The sequence below is a fragment of the Crocodylus porosus genome, unplaced genomic scaffold (assembly GCF_001723895.1).
Source record: "Crocodylus porosus isolate Cpor-Errol unplaced genomic scaffold, CroPor_comp1, whole genome shotgun sequence".
NCBI lineage: Eukaryota > Metazoa > Chordata > Crocodylia > Crocodylidae > Crocodylus > Crocodylus porosus.
The window spans coordinates 104,710,819-104,731,335 of record NW_017728947.1 but is presented as its reverse complement, the minus strand read 5'-3'; the positions used below and the strand labels follow the sequence as shown (position 1 = coordinate 104,731,335).

The 20,517-nt window shown below is 44.5% G+C and overlaps 1 long non-coding RNA gene across 1 annotated transcript; it reads left to right on the top strand.

Moving 5' to 3' along the window:
* The first annotated feature begins 3,243 nt into the window (after nucleotides 1-3,243).
* On the top strand, nucleotides 3,244-8,241 carry LOC109320641. Its single transcript, XR_002103831.1, has 2 exons — nucleotides 3,244-6,209; nucleotides 7,841-8,241. It is a non-coding gene; the product is annotated as an uncharacterized LOC109320641 (long non-coding RNA).
* Nucleotides 8,242-20,517: the final 12,276 nt, after the last annotated feature.

Genomic DNA, 20,517 nt, shown 5'->3' with positions numbered 1-20,517 from the left:
GTAGTTGTGGAGAATAGCCCTTGGCCCCTGGACCAAGACCACCAAATTGATTTCACATATGCCAGCAGGGAACAACTCAGTAAGGAATTGAATGGGTGCACTAGAAGGTGAAAGGGCTTGTGTGGCATCACTTATCCCTGCACCATTTTTACCATCCTTGCTTGGAGACTGATTACATTGTGCTACATTTTTTGTTCCGCTCTCCTTTTTCTCTGCCCACAAAAGGATGCAACTTCCGCCTTCCTGATGGACTTCTGGAGATGTCTTTTATTGCTCCCTGTTTTCCTCCATGCCATCATTTTGTTCTTTCCTCAAGGCTACCACAGCATCGGCCTACCTCTGCCAGCCAGAATCACTTGGAGCAGGCTTTGTTGCAGGCAGGAGCCAGTTCTTTCTCTCCAGAAGGAGGTGTTACGGGCTCAGGAAGATGTGAGAGAGCAGGACTGGAAAGCAAACCCAGAAAAATCAGGACAGGAGACACCACTGGCCTCTTGCACGTAACCTGGAACGCTCCCAGGGGTGTTGCTGCCTTTGCTAAGCAAGGCCTGGGGGTTCTCCGTGGTCAGGACATTGGTACCGGGGAGAACAACTGTGGTTCTGGCCTCACACTAAGTGTTTGTGGTGAGGGTTTTACAGTTTACTGCAAAGTTCCCGACTCACAATTATCGAGTCTCCTGCTGTGAGGAGAGTAGTAAAGGAAGATCCGGGATGTGTTGTATCTTAGGCCCCAGTTGTGATCAGTTGTGAGCCAGCATTTGGTGCCTCGCTGTGTGATCTCTGTTAGAAGAAGAGTTGATATGAGGTTGCTGCGTTCCTTGATATAAAACCTTGTTTATTGAGAGAAACCTGCACAGAGCCCTCTTTCCCTCATGGCAATAGCAACACACAACAACTGACGGTTTCTTTGCCTGGAAGTCCCAAGTGTGCCTTTCTGTTGAGCTGTACGGCCAAGAAAGTCTGTCCGATCCCTCCCGGGTAACTCACCGACCACTGCTTCTCCCCTCAGAGCCTGCAAAACCAGTAGCTATCCCCTATGTTTGCAAACAGAGAAGCTTGTCAGTCCACGTGGCTTAGCTCTGACCTGCCATCTACCCTTGATCTGAGATCCCCTGAAATTTGGACCAACAAACTAGTCAGCCCTCAGAAATTCTTGTGGACCACCACTCACACTTACCGTCAGTCTTTCACGTGAAAAAGGGAGGAGGCCAGTGAATTCTGTAGATGATTGTCAAGGCTTTATGGACCATGGCTTGAGAACCGCTGCAGGCCACGCACGGTCTGAGACCAACTAGAATTTTAGTCTATTTCCCTCCACTGCTTCCACCTGCTTTTACTTACCGATTTGAGGATGATTTTTACTGTGGCTTGTTGATGGGTCTTGAGGTGACATAAGAGTCCAGCCCTTGAGCCACATATCTGCCTGCAGAAATTGCAGGTCTTTTCACAGAAAGGGCATTTGAGAAGCTTTAGGCGAAGCTTTTAGCTTTAGGAGAGTAGACTTTAGGCCAAGATTTATCTCATTTTCTTTCTCCCACTCTCTCTTCTCTTTGTTTTGACGGCAAGACGCTTTACCTTGAAGTAGACTGCCACTTGGTTGAGTTGGTTAGTAGCCAACAACTCCCAGGCTCTTGAGATGACAACATTTCACGTTCATAGAGGAGAGTGGGGTTGATGATTGTGTTGTAGACCTGGATCTTGATGTCTTTCTGGAAGACTGTAACATGCAGTTTCACTTAGGCGCTTATGCTGAGCCTAGGTACCTAACTCTCTGTAGATCACTTTTGGTAGGTACCTCAGTCATTGATTTTTTTTTTTTAGTTTCCGCATACCCTATATGTGGTATCTAAACACAGTCAAATGGAATTGCTTTCCTGGAATAAGGCACCTAAGTCTGTTAGGCCTTCCAGTGCCTAAGTGTAGGCCCATCCATGAACAGACTAGCTCTGGTCCTGGCCCTTGGGTTTGCAATGTTGAATAGAACAATACTGAAATGCCTTTAAACATCTTACAGGGGTATAGGTTGTTTAAAAATCTAGGTCTACATGACTTCCTCGAGGAAGCTAGGACAGAACAGGGAATTGAACTCACTTCTCCCAAGTTCCAGTTCAGACTCTAACCACTAGACAATTCTTCCTCCAAAAGAAAAAAAGAATACATTGTTTTCAGTTACTTTCATTTCAATTTTAGCCCCACAATTTTGCTGCAGACTTCCTGGAAATACTGACACTTAGGAAAAGGTCGGGCCCGGAAGGAGGTTTGACACTTGTAAAGACCCAGAAAGGTTCTTTAGAATGAAAAGACGTAGCCAACCTTAACCAGAGCTGCCACTGCTCATTCCCAACTGCAATCCAGAAAAAATAGACATTAGACCTGATTCACCACCATGTTACTCCATGTCACACCAAGGTAATGTGGCTGCAAACAGTGGAGTTACCCTGGTATGAGGCTGGAGGACCAAAGTAGGTAATGAGGCCTATGAACACAGAGCTATAATGAGCATAGATGCAAATGCCAGCAACCTCTTCAGCTTCAATATTAAAAACATAGTTTCTGACATTCATTAGCATTTCCTCCTGTTGTATCCATTATAAGAGATAAGCCACAAGTAAGATGTCTTACTAAGGTGAGTTTGCCTAATATACCTTGTCATGGTGCAGAGAATACTATTTTGCTGAAAATGGCTTATATTTGCCATCACATGAATCTGATCCATAGATTTCATAGACATTAGGGCTGGAAGGGACCCCAGAAGATCATTGAGTCCAGCCCCCCCAGAGATGATCACAGAACTTGCTGGAGCTAGTGAATGACCAACAACCTTTCTTCCACCTCTAAAGAAAGAACAGTTAAGCCCCTTTATCTGCATAGTAAAGGCAGTGGCTACTGTTGGCCACCTCTCTTGATGAGGAGATCCAGCACAGGAGCTGGTGCTCAAGCACCTCCTTTGTATAATTACTTCGGTGTGTTTTTATTGATCATGTGCTTCTGAGTTTTTAATTTCCTTTATCTGTTCTCCTATGTAAACAGGACAAAACAAAAACAAATGAGACCTCAAAGGCAGCAGGTGAATAGTAACCGAACAGGAGGAAAGAATAAAACACGCAAGCTTAGCAAGCCCTTAGAACAGGAGTGGGCAAAATGCGGTCTGTGGGCTAGATGTGGTCCGCCAGGCCATTTTATCCAGCTCGTGGGGCCCCTAAAAAAGTTAGAAAATTAATATTTATCTGCCCCTGGCTGCCTGCCATGTGGCCCTTGATGGCTTGCCAAAACTCAGTAAGCGGCCCTCCACCCAAAATAATTGCCTGCCCCTGCCTTAGAACCCCATTATTAAATCCAAAGCTGAATAGATGAATTCCTTTCTGAGCCAGATCTGGACAGGAGTCACTACTAGCTCCATTCGAGGTGAATGTTCTCTTCCCACGCTCCGATTTTGTAGCTCTCTCTTCTTTCCAGAGCGTGGCTTCCTTGTGTTAGAGGTGGCATCTGACTCCTGGAAATGGGTCCAAACCCCTCTGTGATCTATTGAAGACAATAACTTCTGTAAGTGCTTTCTGGACACTGACCAAAGTATTACGTGGCTCCAGTGCAGCTCTGCCAAACCAAACCAAATCAAACCTTTGCTTTGATCTCAGCCGGTTAATCCCACCAAGTCTGTGCTGTCTGAATCTGCTACCTCTTCCCACCATGAGCCCTCGTGCTTGCTCACACAAATGCTGGCGATGCAAGAGGTGTAGCATGTTCAGGCAAGGGAGGCATGTAAATCAGAGCCTTTTGGTTGCTCTCCTCATTCTGAGTATGTTTTAGCTCATTTGCTTCTGGAGTAAAGATCCCACTGATGTACACAGGGATTTGGACTGTGGCTCAGCTATAGGATGGCAGCACATCCAGTGTCCATTCAAAAGAGGGCCTTGGAGTCAGCAGTGGCTGGAGAGGTCCTGTGGCTCCAAGGGTGGAAGGGAGGTGAAGATGTCTGCCGGCATTTTGCCTGTGTCCTAGGCAGAGCTTAGATGTCCTGCAAGCTTTGGCAGCTGGACCTACTTATCTTACCTATGTGTGTGAAGCCCATCTCCCTGAGGGAACACGGGAAACTATAGGGAGGATCCACATGGCATTTCCAGTGCCCTTTGTGTTTTTTTCCCATTGAGAGGAAGATCGGGGCTGTTAAGAGTTGGTGTAACCTACAGCAGGGGAAGCCATTTGCAGTCCTACAAATCCAGGACTTATACTGCATAGTCTTGTCTTATCTATTAACAAGCTATTCAAGCTTCTGCTAATATAGACCATTCTTGCAATGGCCATAAGCTGGGTGGCACACCAATGCAGTCTTATTCAGGGCCACGTGGGAACCGTAACAGCATGAGGAGCCGAACTTGGCCCCCTTCCCCACTTCACCAGAGCTGGTTACAGAATTGTGATCTTGCTCTGCACCAGGACAGGACGGCAGAGCGGAGGGAGAGGGAACAGCACAAACAGGGTGAGCAGTGAAGACTGCGTGGATGGTTTTGTCACGACAATGAGGAACGTTTGACAAAGAATGCCAGGGATTTACAGATCGCTCAGTGAGCCAGGGCTGCATCCTGCTTGCAAAGTTAGACTAATGAGCACTCTGGTTCTCAATTTCCTGCCAAGAGCAGGGGCACGCCAATGAATTATGGCACATCCATGGGAGCGGCCAGTTTACCACGGTCTTCAGGAAGTGCCCCAGTGCCTGCTCTTATCCCTGAGTAAAGAGAAGCTGAATGCTGACAGTTTATGCCACAGGGAAACACAGCTAAACAACCACGGTTTAGCTTTCACTTACCATGGTCTAAGACCAAGTACACAAACTTTTCTGGCCAAACCTCAGCAAGCCTCATTCATTCTTCAGTGCAGGAATCTGATGCAATGAGAGACAAGTGACGATTGGCCCACTATTTTATCCTATTCAATAAATAGATGGTGTGGTACGGCGGGGGGGAGAGCAACCTGTGGTGTGGATGCCACAAGTGGCATGGGCAACTTCTGACATGTAATAGATCAGGGAAGAGGGACAGTTAAAGCAGCAAACAGGGCAGGGAGCAGAAAGCAGAGCAGGAGATCAGGCAAGGAATACGGAGTAGTGAGCAGAAAGTAGAGTGGTGGGTCAGGCAGAGGAAGAGGATCAGAGTGGCACTTGGGGGGGGGGTGCAGGACCACTTCGTGGCACATCTGCTAAAAAAGTGGGCCCCCGCTGGTATAAGGCAGATCAAATATCCCCCAATATTAAAAACATAGACCAAAAAGCCATTGTCCTGCAGCTGACCTCGGAGAAGACGATCATAATTTCTCAGGCTTGCTCTTCTAATGTTGTTTAAAGCACCATTTATTAATATTATGTAATAATCAAAGCAGACATATGCTCTAAAGCTGCATATCCTGTTTGTGCGTGCCCCTTCAGAGGGCTGCGTGCCCCCTGGCACATTCCCTGGCACTGCTAAGAGCTATGCTTCAGCCTTTTTGGGGATTAGACATATAGTTCCCTGTGTGGTCACACAGAAGAGCTGACATTCTCAGTAAAGGTCAGTTCACCTTTTCTGTGTTCCTCTTAAGCACACAGATACTGAACCCCATTCCCCTGCTAAGCATGAGTCAGATTCAAAAACTGTTTGGGATTCTGAGCCAGGTTCTCAGCTGGTGGGAATTGGTGCAGCTCGGTTAACCTCAAACTGAAGGAAATTGAGTATTGCCCCCCGGACTTTGTCTGCACTGGAAGTTTTGCTCGTAGAGTTATAACGGCAAACTTGCCTAACAGAGGTGCAACTTATACCCACAAGTTTTCCTTTGGTCGCCAGCTTCCTTGCTTACACTAGTTCTCTAAATGGAAGGGGCTATCCAGACTTCTTTTGGCTGGTATAACTGAGTATAGACAAGGGCTTTAGGTTGGTAAGGGGATGATTTAGTCACACTTGTATCTGACATACCTATGCTGGCCTTATACATAGGTGGGCTTTATACATAACAAAGATGGGGCCATATACATAGGTGGGTTTACGGGCCACGTGTTTAAATACCTACTGAGTCACTGGCGCTTTCCATTCTGCTGTCTTTACTTTTCTTTCGCAGAAGGACCTGTGCGCACATAACAGTATGGCAGTGTTTTCCCAGTCCAGGCCTTCTACACGATCCTCCCTTTCAGTCCACTTCTACCCCTCTGTCCTTCTGGCATGTCAGCTTGGATATCTCGTTGCAGGGTAAGATTCAAAATGATAAATAGCTGAGTTTCTCATCTCTCCTCCAAAATGGGCTCTTCTTCCCTGCTCCAATGCTCTGGGAAATTCTTTCAGCCTCTCCTTCACTCAGGCTCACAGCATTATCCTGGGCTCTGTCATCTCGCTCTCTCTCTTCACATGCCCTTATTGGTCCCTCAACCACATATAGACATTTCTGATACCCCTTTCATGGCCCATATGCAGAGGCGGAGTAAGATTCACTGGGGCCATGGTCGCAGCTGGGCCAGGGCCTGGCTGCACTGGGGCTGTCCTGCCACTGGCAGGTCCCAGCTATGCGCTGCACCTGGCTCTGCTTCTTGCTGCCAGCGGCTCCGGCTGCTACTAGGGCTCCAGTGCAGTCACGCCTTGCACCTCACCCAGCAGCCGTGGCCCGCCACATTGTGCACACCTGGCACGGCCCAGCCTGGCTGCCAGTTTTGTCTGCACTAAGCTGCCCTCCCTTCCCCCCATGTCTACCCTCCAGGCATCTGGGGCGGCCTGTTTGGCAAGGGACTCTGGGCCCAGGTGGCCCGTGGGTTAATCTGCCTATGCCCATATGAGTAAAATGCTTGCCTGTGATTTAGTTATCCCATGCTCTGTGACTTCTTCTTCTTGCCTCCCTGCTCCTTATCTCATTTCCACACTGCTCCTATGCAGTAAAGCCATCTCCCTTCTCTGCTTCTCTTCTTTGAATCTGTCCTTCAGCCATCCTGTTCTCCCCTTCCTTCAAGGTCAAAAGCATGTCTCTCCCTGCTCATATCTCCACACTCATACCTTACTGTCCCCCAACAGCATGTGTCACTCCCTTCAGTACTTATTATAGGAGATCTAGTAACAACCTATATATTTAGGCTGCCAAACACATTATGGCTGCTGACGCATGTGAACACCCCCGCTCCCCAAAACACGCTTTACCAGAAGAAATAGCATGTTTATTTGACCTGGTTCTGCAGCATCTCTATAAATTAGGCACTTTTGGCTCTTTTATCTAGTAGCTGATTGAATCAGCTACTAGACAAAAGCGCCAAAGAAACCCCAGTAAAGTGCCTGATCTATACAGATGTTGGGCAAGTCGGGTCCTACTAACATGATGCCTCTTCTGGGCAGGCTCTGGGCTTGGCATGGGAGTGCACCAAGTTTAAAGTAAAATGCCTCTTTATGGTTTTGTTTTCCACATGTGAAAGCAGCCTACATGATTTATTAGGGAGATCACAGTAGCACTTATATGCACTGATCCAGATCAGGCCCTGTACAAACACATCAGAGAAGAGAGTCCAGGTCACCTGGCTTACACTCTAATAGACAAAACAGACAGTTTAGTCTTATTATGCCCATTTTACAGATAGGGAACTGAGGTCTTATGAGATTTTATACAACCACCCAAAGGTCACACACAAATCACCAACAGGACCTGATCCCTTGAGGGTCAGCTACTTTTCGTGTTCCTTCTATTGAGCACATTTCCTTGTGTATGAAGCTCTTCCCATCCTGGCTGCTTTGTTCCTTCATGCAGACCTGGACTGACACTGTGTTTTCCCAAGCAGTGGAAGCAGCAAATCAGATGAAACGCGGCTGCTTTCACACATGAACAGCAATTGATTTTTCCTTTGCAGTGTCCGTCCATTCTGGAAATCCTGGCTCATACAGGCACATTAATCACAACATTTATCTACTGATGAACTGGAAGCTAGTATACAACCCCCTGACTTTTTACGTCAGTTCAAACATACCAGACATTCTCAGCTTCAGCACACTGGAAAAGGCCACCACAGGCAGTTGAGGGGGAGAAGGTGGATTTTTGCCCATTCAAAAGCAGGAATATTTGGAATATATGTGAGTGACTCATTCATTAAACGGCACAATTTATCCTGAAGTTGTCCAAGGGAATTGCTTTGCTAATTCTGTTTCTGAGGTTTTTTAAAACGCTGTGACAAGAGAAGAAGGCGGTCATATAGGTTACCGCACCAGCCCTGGCTTCTGGACACCAAAAGCAACCCCATTCTAGGTCACAGCTGAAAAGAGATTGAGTGATCTTTTTGTCCCAGCTCCCTCCCATACATTTCAGCTGCCACAGTGCTCGGTACTGACACTGGTTATTCTGAAGGGTTGCAGGAGTGCTGCAATGTCAGACACTTGTTCTGACCTGCAGGGCTGGGAGGGCCTAGGAGTACTCATATGTTTACTGGAGGTTCTGGCTTTGCTGAGATGGCATGACTTTGCCAAAAAATCCAGGCTGAGGATGTTAAACAAATGTCTTTGCTGCTGACACAGGAAGGCTGTTTTCTCAGAGCTTTTGTTGAACTTGCCAATTGTTATGGTTGTTTGAAGAGGCAGACAAGTTTCTTTGGGTAAATCCGATATCTTTTATTATACCAACTCAAATAGTTGGAAAAAGTTTTCCTAGCGACCTTTCAGGCACAAACACCCTTCATCAGGTTGAGGAAGCGCCTGCAGATGGTCTGTGCTCTTGGATGGCCATCTGCAGGCCTTTCCTCAGCCTGATAAAGGGTGTTTGTGCCTGAAAACTTGCTAAGAATTTTTCCAACTATGTGAGTTGGTTTAATAAAAGATATCAGATTTGTCCAAATAACCTTGTCTGCCTATGTCCTTACACCAACCCGGCTGCAACCTATACCTCTGAAACTGCACAGAGGACACTTCAATCTGCCAGGCTGGATTTTCAGATCCAGGCTTGGAATAAAACATTCAAGTCTAGATTATCCAAGTCAAATCCTCTAATAATAACATCACCATTGCTAGAATTTTCCTATTGAAGTCTGAAAGCCAGTTGTGAAATTTCATGCTTGAAAAAATATAACTAACTCACATTAAAGGAAAAATTCCAGTGCTGGATACACATACTTAGGGTGCAGATAAGATATACATACTTAGTGCTTAGTGCTCCTCATTTATCCCCTGAAAATATGTGAAGAAAATTAATCTTTATAAACCTGCAGGGTATGGTTCTGTAGCTGAAAGCTGATAATAATTCTACTTTTTAATGATTCATTTTGATGCAGCCTTTAACATATTTTCTGGTATTATTGAAGGTGCCACTGGAGAGATGGATTATGATGTTGTTGTACAATGGCTCTTAGCCACGGATATACTGGGAGAGGCTTTTCACATGGATAACTTTTTTAAATACACACCAAAAAAAGTTTGGTTTTGCCCTAAGCTCTATATAAATTGGTGCTTTGCCTTGATATTTGCTGCTGCTTGTTTGATTGTCTAATCTCTGGGTGGTGGCTTCCATAGCATGAATTAAAAGTCTTGGTAGTGACTCACAGCTGCATTTGGAAAAGTGATTCACAGCTGCATTTAGAAAAGGATTGCATTTGAGGAGGTTGGGTTATTTCTTGGAAATGTCATGCACTAACATGTTATTCTTTTCTGTATGTATCTGGCTATTGATATCACCGATAGAAATCCCTTCAGTAAGGGCCTTCAGTAGGAAACTTCACAAACAGAAGTATAGGAACAATCACACTCTTCCAGCTTTTACCGCTGAAGTAAATCAGAGTTAATTTCCAGACTTAAGTTGCTGGAAATGTTGCAGCATGAAGATATGAAAGACAAGAGGCTTAGACCGTACCATACTGTAGTTAAAATATTAGCGGCATCTATTCTAAACCACACTGTTTGTACTCCAAAGTAATCATTTTTAAACATTTTTTCAGACTTTGCAACAATCCAATACAAACATATCCCATGTAAAGAAATCAGTTAATATAAAAATCCTACTAAAGACTGCATTTTGGGTGGAGTAAATGGTCCATTGGCAACTCCATTGACACCAAAATGTTTCACCCACAGACAATTTGACCTTGACTGTAAATTTACGGAGCAAAGGTTATGTCTTCATATGAACAGAGCTGGATTAAGGCCTAAGCATGTCTAGGGCCCCGGCTCCTGGAGTCATATATTTATATGAGAGTCATATATCAGATTCTCAGCTTTATTTGGGAAAAGTACCTTTCCTAAGTTGTGAAGGAAAGCTCAAAAAGGAGACTGGAATATAACCAAGCAGTGATGACTGCTAGAATCTGCAGATGCCCTGAAACAACAGTGGAGCAGTGTGGACTGTACACCTATCCGGTCAATATTAACCCTAAGGCTTACTTCCTTCCAAAGACGGTGAGAAGAATCAGAATACAACTGTTTATGCAGCACCGTGCTGTTGCACTGCAATGGAGAGCACAGAGCTAGAAGTGGCTAGGGATTTTTCAACGGTTTTTTTTTTTTTTGGAAATGGTGCATTTGTCAAAACAGAACCCATTTGTGAGAGAGGCTAGTTGCGATACATTTCTTTTCCTGAAAAACGTCTGAGAAATAAAGCTGTGAACTTCTTTCAATCTTCCACTTTGACATTTTTGAATGATTTTTAAATGTCTTTTTGTTTTGAAATGTAAAATACGTATAATAAAAAAATAAGTCAGAACTGAAATATTTGGAAGTTATTCAAACAAATTTTTTGATTAATCAAAACTGATACTTTTCTTCTTTTGGTATTGTGAATTTTTTTTAGAGGTTTTTGTCCTGATTTAAGATGGGGAAATTGTTCAAAAGATCAAAAACTTCAAATATTTTCAAATGATTGAAAATTTCAAAATTTTTCAAGGGTGTAGGTTGTGGCTGTGTTGGTCTAAGGACGTAGGCAGACAAGCTTCTTTGGGTGAATCTGATATCTTATATTAGACCAACTTAAATAGTTGGAAAAAACATTTTTAAACAAAAACCCTTCGTCAGATTCACCCCAAAATTGTCAAATGATTCACGCTTTGTTGCTTATCTTGCTGGGGTGATCTGACCGCAGCTGATTTCCTGCCCTTTGGGCAGGGGGCTGGACCTGATGACCTCACAAGGTCCCTTTCAGCCCTAATGTCTATGAAATTTCTCTACAGATTATTGAAAATTATTGACAATTTTCCAAGGGCAGGAAATCTGCTCAGCTTGAGGTGGATCCAGTGCCGTATGTTGCTTTAATATGCCCTGCTTATGAGGTTAGACAGTAGGCAGTAATTTGAAGTGTTGAGTGATGGTTGGTTTAGTATTGGTTGGAGTCTAGTATGTTTGAGCATGCCTGGTTGTTTCTCCTCAAGAAAGCAGTTCATGAAATTCTTGGCTAATTAAACTTCTAGCTCTCTGCTTCCCTTTACCATTCAAACATCCATATTGCAGAGTCATAAGTCTCCCAGTACTTAACTCCACATGCTTGTACTTTTACGACTTTTCCTTGTGCTTGAAAGAAGGTTGTTCTCATCTTGCTGTCAGGCTGTTTTCCTTGATGGCAGAGGAATAAGATGATCTACTTGACTGTATGAGTAAGTCTTTTGGAGCTATGTTCAAATACCCCTTGAAAATGTCATCTGTGAAGGATGTGGCCACCTGGCTTTTAAGGAGAGTCTTGTCTATATTGTGAATAGATAGGGTTTAGATTTTGGACCTCAGATCTGTTTCATGGTCTCAGGTCATGTTCAGCTGGGCTGTGGAAGGGAAGCAAAAGGGTGTGTGGTGGAGCTGAGCTCTGCTCCTCTGCCCATGCAAGGGACCTTGCACGTTAAAGCAGAACCTCTTCTGCCATGCTTTCAACAGGGATCCCCTAACCACAGTGGAGCAGTACCTGCAGACCTTAGCCTGGATTTCAGAGGGAGCCGGGGCCTCTCTTTCTCTGCTTGTGCTGAGAAGGGAAAGCAGGGGTGACATTCATGCTGGGAGAAGGCTGTGTATAGTGCTTACGTTAGTCATTCTGACTATGCAAACTCCAGCCCCTGAAGTACCAACGGAGAACAAACACCCTCCTGAGAACTATTGACATTTCCTGTGATGAGAGAAAGCCAACCGATACACTCAAACAAGGCAGCTAACTTGCCTCCCATCTCTTCCCAGAAACCCATTTATGAACCATTATTTATTATTTGTATGCTGCTAACATCTTAGGCATTTTACAAATGGTGATGAACTCCATCAGAATGTATGTGGGTATCTATTTTTGGGTCCACTGAATTTAGCCTGATACCCAAGAGATAGCTTGCAATAGCATAGCAAGATTTCCTGGTTTATTTTTCAAGCAGAAAAGGAACTTCACATGCATCCCGTGACTCTTTTTGCAGCTCACCTTTCTCTAGACTGGTCCTTTTGACAATTAATTCCAATTTTTTAAAAAGTATAGGTTAGCAATCATTAATTTATTTGCACTTGTATCTGAGTGCATAAATTTGCCAGATTTCATTGATTGACCTTGGCCTTTCCTCTAAAATAAATTACCCTTCATATGCACATGAATATCAAGGTAAAATCATGCTCTCATTTTCATAAGTAGGCCCAGCGGATAGCCCCACACAAACAACCTTACAGCTATTGTGCAAAAAATCTGCACTTATGTATTTCCTTATCTCAACTGAATAACTATATACACCAGTTGTACAGTTCTCTGCATGTAAGAGATGTGCACTAATAGTTGAACAAATAGCCCTCAGTATACAAAATCTGTGTAGCAATGTAGTAGTCTTTGCACAGGCATATTCTCCTATGCTTAGATTACCATGCTCCTTCATTAAAAGGGTTTCCTCTTGGCTGATCAATAAATAGACAAGTGTTTTCCATTTTAAAATGCGCTTATTTAGGGTTGAACAAGCTTGTCTCCCAGTAGGGCTGATTTTCGGAGATGATTTTACTAAGAGCCTATACAGCACTTATTTGAACATCCTTTTTTATCCTGTCATTAAGCGATGCAAGCAAACCACAAGTATTATTACATTTGCCAGTGAGGACTTAGAGGCCTGAGTTTTCCTTAACCTGTTACAAGACTGTGAATTGGGAGATGCTGGTGTCAAAAAAACAATGCTGCAAAAAAATGGCGTGGTGCACATGGCAGCAGCATGTCACCAGAAAGCAGAGTCTATAGCTGGCTAGAGCCACATTCCAGCTGCTGGTGCCCTGGGAGGCCCCCAGGTAAGGCTGGTGCTATGCTGGGGCCAGCATAGGTGCTGGCCCAGCCGGGCGCCAGAGCACATGTGCAGGGGCGTGCCCAGGGACGAACGGCAGCTGCACAAACATGTCAAATATTTGTTCCATGGGAAATGTGTGCCCATGTGCGTGCTCAGAGGGACGCATACCAGAAGTGAGAAGCAAGTGCCATATGAAAGTAACTTAAATACAAACATCTTTTAAAGTAACAATTTGAAGGTTTTCAAGAGGATACTGATTAAGGAAATGAAACCAATAAGAAATATCATCAGGCCTTTCAGCCCTGATCTCAGGGTTACAACTTCCATTCCAACTTTACAGGTCTTTTCTTTTCCTAGAGCGCTCTCTAGTGCTCTGTTAACATAGCCACATTTTCTCAAACATTCACACGGTAGAAAATGTTTCTAGCTGTCTTCACCTTATAAGGTTAATCCGTTTAAAAGTTCTGTGCCCTTTATCTGTGACTTATATAACGCCATAGAATCTATGTTAAATGTACAGATTTAATGGATAATCTTTGCCTTAGTTTGCATACCCCAGAACCCAACAAGGCTTTTTTTAGCCTGTGTATTTTGTCCCATGGATACTGAGTATTCAGAAAACAAAGCACCATCATAAGCCCTAATTCACTTTCTCTAGAATAATTGTCAGTGGCCACTTCCCCATAAGCAGGTGTGCATTTGACATGGAGAAAAAAGCACTGGCACAAATTTGTGCCACTGCTTTTTGCCTCACGCACATGCCCCTACACAAGGGGTTAGTATAGGGAAAAATGTTCTGGGTGGGGTAGGGGAGGCTGGGGCTAGCACCTAGCCTGGCCCCAGTAGCCTTACCTGGGGTCCTGGGGGCCTACTGGGGCTCCAGTGGTGGTGTTCTGGGCACATGGAGCGTGACATTCGCCAGCCAGGCTCTGGTTTTTCCAGTACGGGTTGTTTTTGACACCAGGATTTCCTGGTGTCAAAAAATGCTGCCGCAGTGCAAATCAGCAGCGTGACAAATGCCTGCATGTGCGGAGCATGTGGTTTGCAGCACTGTAGAAGGGTGCTGCAAACTACACATGCACATTCATCTGAATGCACCCAATGGCTGCATCCCTGTGAGGAAGAACAGAAACCTGGGACATATGCTAAGTGGTGTATTTTCCTGGCCCCATGGATTCTCAGAGTTACTAATGTGCATAGAACTTGAGTAATAAAATATCAGCTCTATAAGAAGAGGGATTCTGTATGGAAGCATATGGTTGGCCAAAGCTTTTCAAGATCAAAGTCTTTAAGTGACTGAAGGTGGGCTGTATCAAATCATGCTTTTCAAATGACATTTTCCCCTCTAGTAGGACACAGATTGCTTGCTCCAAACTATTGTATTGCAGGGTGAGTATATAGTACCAGGCAATAGACTTGGGAATTGGATGTAGCCTCATAATAATCATCACTTGATGCTTTTTTGGCAAGCTATCCTGTTTGCCAGCTGTCCATGAGAAACCCATTCCAACAAGGGGTTTTTGCCCTGTCACAGAGCAATTTTACATTTGCCTTCACTTGAATTGTTATTCAGGTATAGGACTGAGAATTATATTCTCTTCCCAACTTTGCCACTAATTTTCTGTTTTATCCTAAGCAAAGCAGTTTTTTTTTTAACAGGTAACTAAGCACAGTATCTGTTGGCAGTAAATATGTCCATCCCCTACAGGGGTACTATAAAACTAAGTCCACAAGCAAAAATATTCTGGTTATATATGGAGTGTATGTGTTTTCCATCATCTGATGCCTAAATTTCCCCTTTACCAGAGCCTTGAATTTAGTGAAGGGAGTCCAGCCTCCTGTGGGAATAATTTAACATGACACCAACTCGCCTACGCATATTCCCAGAAGTTCTGTACAACATGTGCATTCTTTTGGGAGCAGAGCATGTACTTGGCCTGGGCTTTCTGAATTCCCTTGTAATCCCTCTGGTTGTGCGAGAGTGATGTCCATTCACATTCCTTCAGCACTTACACAAGCAATGGACCACTCTCTCCCATTTTTTAAGCAAGGGAAAACAATTTTCTCTCAAGTCAACCTCCACAAATGAATTTTGAACAAGCTTACCCAACAGCTGCTAATGCTTCATGTCCCCCAAAGCACATCAGGAAGGAAATAGGTTGCCCTGTACTAACAGACATCCTGAGCACCGGTTTGTTGCGTTTAAGAAAGGAAATTTGGTATATGAAATATATGACAGTGGATCAAATGAAAAACAACTTAATTTTGTCCTGTATGCTAAAGGGACTGAATGGCTCAGCAAATGGGCTCTTTACTACTAGAATGTTTTACCTGTCAGTTGCTAGTTTGAATCCAGCTTGAGCCATTTTAGTGGAAACTGATTTTATTGCTAGTTAATAGGTTAAATAGATTGGGTTATGGCTCCAGTCCTAGTCCTATCAGACAAAAAGAGAGTGGGTAGTGCTCTTGTTATCAGAATGTATGTATGTAAAAAATGAACTAAATCTCCCCAGATGGCAAAAGCTTTATAAAAACAGTAGGAGGCACGAGGTTGGTGAGGTGTAAGGCAGCAGGGGTATAACGACCTATTATGTGGAATAGGTGTAATCACCTATTATGTGGAATATTTTTAAGGATGTTTCTTTTGTACTTCATGTAGTAACTACCACCCTCTGGCGTGCTCTGATGTTACGGTACCTATCATCACCCAAGATAATCCTGGAAAAGCAAGAAAACACAATTGTTTATTTGGGAGAGGGGTTGGATATAAGAGGATGTGACTGAATGTAAAAATAATAAATGGCTTAGAGAAGGTGGATTGGGAGCTTTTGTTCATGGCTATTCCAAAAATAAGCACCATGGCCATTTTCAAAGAAACTGAAAGGCAGCAACCTTCAAACTGACTGAAAGAGATATGTGGGTAAACAACACATTCTCGGCAGTGGAGTGCATTGCCACCAACTGTAACGGAGCAAAGACCTTGTAAGATTATAAGCGGCGGGTAGAGTGGAGGACAGATACAGTACATTATACAAACTAAATGCTGCTTTGAGCAAAGCATGGCAACACCCAAACAAACAAATGCAAAATATCATTTGTAAGGAACATAAAGCTTCCCTCTTCATGGTCCAGAGCTAAGCTTCCCTCTCACAGATAGGGATTAGGAAGGGACTTTCATTACGGGGAGGGTATTTTGTAACTCCTTGCTCCAGGACCTTTTGCACCTTCCTCTGAAGTAGCTGGCATTGTCACAATCAAGGTGCTCAGCTGTGTGAGCCAAGCAACTGATCTGGATGAGTTGTTCTGTTCCTGTGAATTAAAGGCTTGGTAATACCTTGTTGACCACATTGAGAAAGTATTTTATTAAGATTTTTTAGACAAATGGGTTCTTTATTTGCATTCTATTTAGAGTTTAGAAATGAACTGCATGCCTTATTGTACAGGTTCTGTATTCCCCTTCTTCCATTTCTTATTTTTAAAAACACCGTATATAAACAGGGCCATATGTTCTCTGATGCTTATTACGTACATGAAATCATACTGATCTCTTTGTGAAATCACATTTGTCTGCTGTGGGGATCATTATATCATAAACAGGACATAATTCAGGAGGGGAATAGGAAGCTGGAACAGATGGACTCCTTGAAAACAAAAGGATGCTTTTCTCATGCATATGTCCTGAATGCTAAAGTAAAAGGAAGGAGAAGAAAGAAAATATCATAATGATGCAGAATGTCACTCTAGTTTAACTGCGATATCCTTATTGTTCTGTTGAGGAGGGTCAGAACTTGCTAATACTTGTGCCTGTGTCTAATGCTCGCTAAGGAGATTCTCAATTTTCTGTTTAGGTGAAAGCAGCCTTAGGGAGAACCCAGATCTGGTCCTAAATGTGAAAAAGAAGATAAATGTCTTATTGGATCATAGGAATAAAGTGTAAAGATTAATTTTATCATTTAGGAGAAAGAAACACTTTTTCCCCTTCTGCTTCTTGTTTAAAGATTTTGACACACTTATCAACATTATTGCCACATTTTTGCGTCTCATAAAATACTAACGTGTATTTTCCTTGGGGAAAGTCTAGAATAATTCATCTGTGAGCAGCACAGAATATTTGCCTCTCAAGATGTGTTCAGTGTGATACTGGTATGTGTATGGAGAGGGGTGAAGTTGTCTTGGTTGTGTGAGAGATTCAGAGCTGGGAATTTAAGGCTATCTTAGGCACAGTGGGCACATCTACACAAAATGCTTTACAGCATAGCAGGCTAATATGCTGTGCAGTAAAGGGTCACTGCCTGCATGTGTGTTTTAATTAGAACACAGTAGATTAATTTACTGTGCTGCCAGATAGTTACATCAGAAACTCCTGGAAGATAGTTTCAGGCTGAACATTAGGGAAAACTTCTTTACAACTAGGGTGTCCAGACTATGGAACAAGCTCCCCCGAGAGGTGGTGTAATCATCTACCCTAGAGGTCTTCAGGAGAAGACTGGATGGTCACCTGGCTGGGGTCATCTGATCCCAGATGTCTTTCCTGCTCATGCAGGGGGCTGGACCCAATGATCCTTCGGGGTCCCTTCCAGCCCTATGATTTTACAAGTGGTATCCAGCAGTGCAGTAAATTTCTGTGCTTAAAGGCAAGCATAGACGATGTCAGGATTAGTTTAGTCAAGCTCAAATTGAGCCAGAATATATTCAGTCACATTAACTCCACGTGCAGATGTACCCAGGGATGCCCAGTTCTAGTGCCATCATTTACTCAGTGTCAGGGAAAGATAGGAGAAGTCTGATATGGCATTAAATGTTACTGGGTGCATTTACACGAGATGCTTTAAGCACAGTAGACTAATTATACTGCACATTAGCATGGCAGGCAAAAACTGAGCTAATGTGCAGTAGAATTAATCTAGTGAGCATTAGCATCACCAAAAAAGTGTGCACTGGCGCTAAGGTGCAGTAGCACCAATTACGATGCATTAAGATAGTACCTGGAATTACAGATACAAAACTTAACGTGCCGTGATTACAGTGCATTAATGAAATGTGAGAGGCTAAGGCCCACATTTCTGGCCATTTTGAGCAGTCAACTTCATTGTTATAGTTTATTGTCTGTATTGTACTGGCAACTAGAGACCCTTCACCCCAGATGAAGGCCCATTGTGCTAGCCACTGTACAGATGTACATAGTTACAGATATTCTCTACTCTAGAGAGTTCACAATCTCAGTTGGCAAGATGATCAAAACATGCAACAACCATATCCCAGTTTTAGTGTAAATGATTTTTACTAAGGGCAGCTACACAAGATTCAGTAGAATTGGGATTAGAGCTCAGGGCTTCCTGACTTGCCCAGCCCAATGCATAGTCCTTTGCCTCATGCTAACTCTCCATAGTCAGAGGGTGCAGGAGCTGAATCACAACATGACTTCAATATACTGGTATTGACATTTTTTGTATGTCACTGGGACAAATGGTGGTCGTAGTGGTGGGGGGTGATAAAGCAAGGTTCAGTGAAAGAAGGGCAGATTTCAGTTAGACAAAAAAAGTATGTCAAGCAGAGTGACTTAGAATGAATTGTCCAACAGCCCATTTGGGCCACTTCTCATTGATTTCATTGTACTGCTGAGACATCCATGCTCAGCCCAAGAGCTCAGTCATACACTACAGCCTTAAAAGGACACTCTGCCATAAAATCTGCCCTAGACTTCTAGGTCCTATATTTTGCTTTTTTTGTGTGTGCATCCAATCCTAATCCCTTCAGTTGTAGAGACATCTGGACTAGGGCTAAAGAGAAAAGCACTCCAACTCCCAAATCTCATGCCGTCTCCCAGCCTGCCTTTTTCAGCTCTCATTTCCCACTTCTCTCTCCTTCAGCTGACATCTCCTTCCAGCTTTCATTTCCCACTCCTGCAAAACATGGCTATTAATACTGCCTTATTTCACAGAGCTGTGACAAGGTGGAACTAGTTAATGTACATATAGATCTCTCCAGTGTATGTTAACAACCCTTGCATGGGTGGGACAGGGACAGCATTCTTGCCCCCTGTTTCGTCTGTGGCAGGTCAGGGTGGTTCTGGGGCAACATGCCTGATGGTTGTGCAACAGTTGTGCAGTTTTAGGAATGGGTTAGACAAGGCTTTATTTGGGTTGGTTTAGAGCAGTGGTGCTTAACCCTTTGGCCCTGAGTGGCGTAGGGCTGGTCCGTGGGCCAGACTGGGCTCCATGCAATCTCTGCCTGGCCCCATACTGGATCCCCTGCCACCCTGTGCGCTTGGTCTAGCATGCAGGGCAATGCTATCCAGCCCAGGGGGCTCCCCCTCACGTCCAAGAAATTTGACAGCAGGGGAATGGCAACCAAATTTCCAGACCCATGGGGAGACCCAGAGGCCTGATGACATAATTTTGGGGACTGGATTTGGTCCAGTGGCGGTGGGTTGAGCACCCATGGTTTAGATGGTGGATCCTGCTTCCAGCTGGCGGTTGGACAAGATGCGACTTCTGTAGCTCCCTGCCAGGCAGGTGTTTCTAGGGGCCTGCGGCTCAACATGAGGCAAGGATTTCTCTGGGCCTGGTGCTGAGGGGCCTGCAGTGCTGAGCCGTGGGGTAACAGCACCAGCTTCTACTGGATCAGCTGCATAGCTGGGATAGAGATGGGCAAGTTTCTGACTATGAGGCATTTGTCATCAGGTCATTGATGAGTGACTGCAGGTTTCCCTCGCGTTATGCCATCCATGCGTTCCTGGAAAACGGTGCGTAACTTGAATTTGCACACTGGGAGCCCACTTTACCATGTCACAAATTGGGATATGTTGCAAAGCTTCGATTGTACTGCACCCCCCCGCCCCCCCGACTCATTTCTACCACTTTCACAAGACCATTTTGGGAGTCACCCATGGCAGACGGCGTGCACCAGCGTGGGGCTGTGGTGAATGTTTAGCGGCAACTACAGACACACATGTCGCAGACAAGGAGCGAGGAGCACAGACCCATGCGGGAGCCTGTTCTGGTGTGTGTGTCGCTGCCACACTGATCACATACAACTGGATTTACCTCGCAGAGGCATAAAAGGGGTCATCATGGGACAGCGAACTCGCACATACTGAACAAGGGAAGCCTGTACACTGACATTTCATGGCTCTGCCTATGCTCTGGGGGTGTTTCCCAGGCTCTGCTGGTTGCCCCGCTCCGTGCTCTACATCTCAGGGTGTTTCCAAGCCGCCCCAGAGGCCCTGAGGGTGCTGCAACCGTGTCTGAGCTTGAGCCAACGCTCCTGACCCCGCGAGAAGTCGCCAACTCCCGCGAGAACGGGCGGGAGGGGGCGGGGCCTCGCCGAGCGTCCTGCTC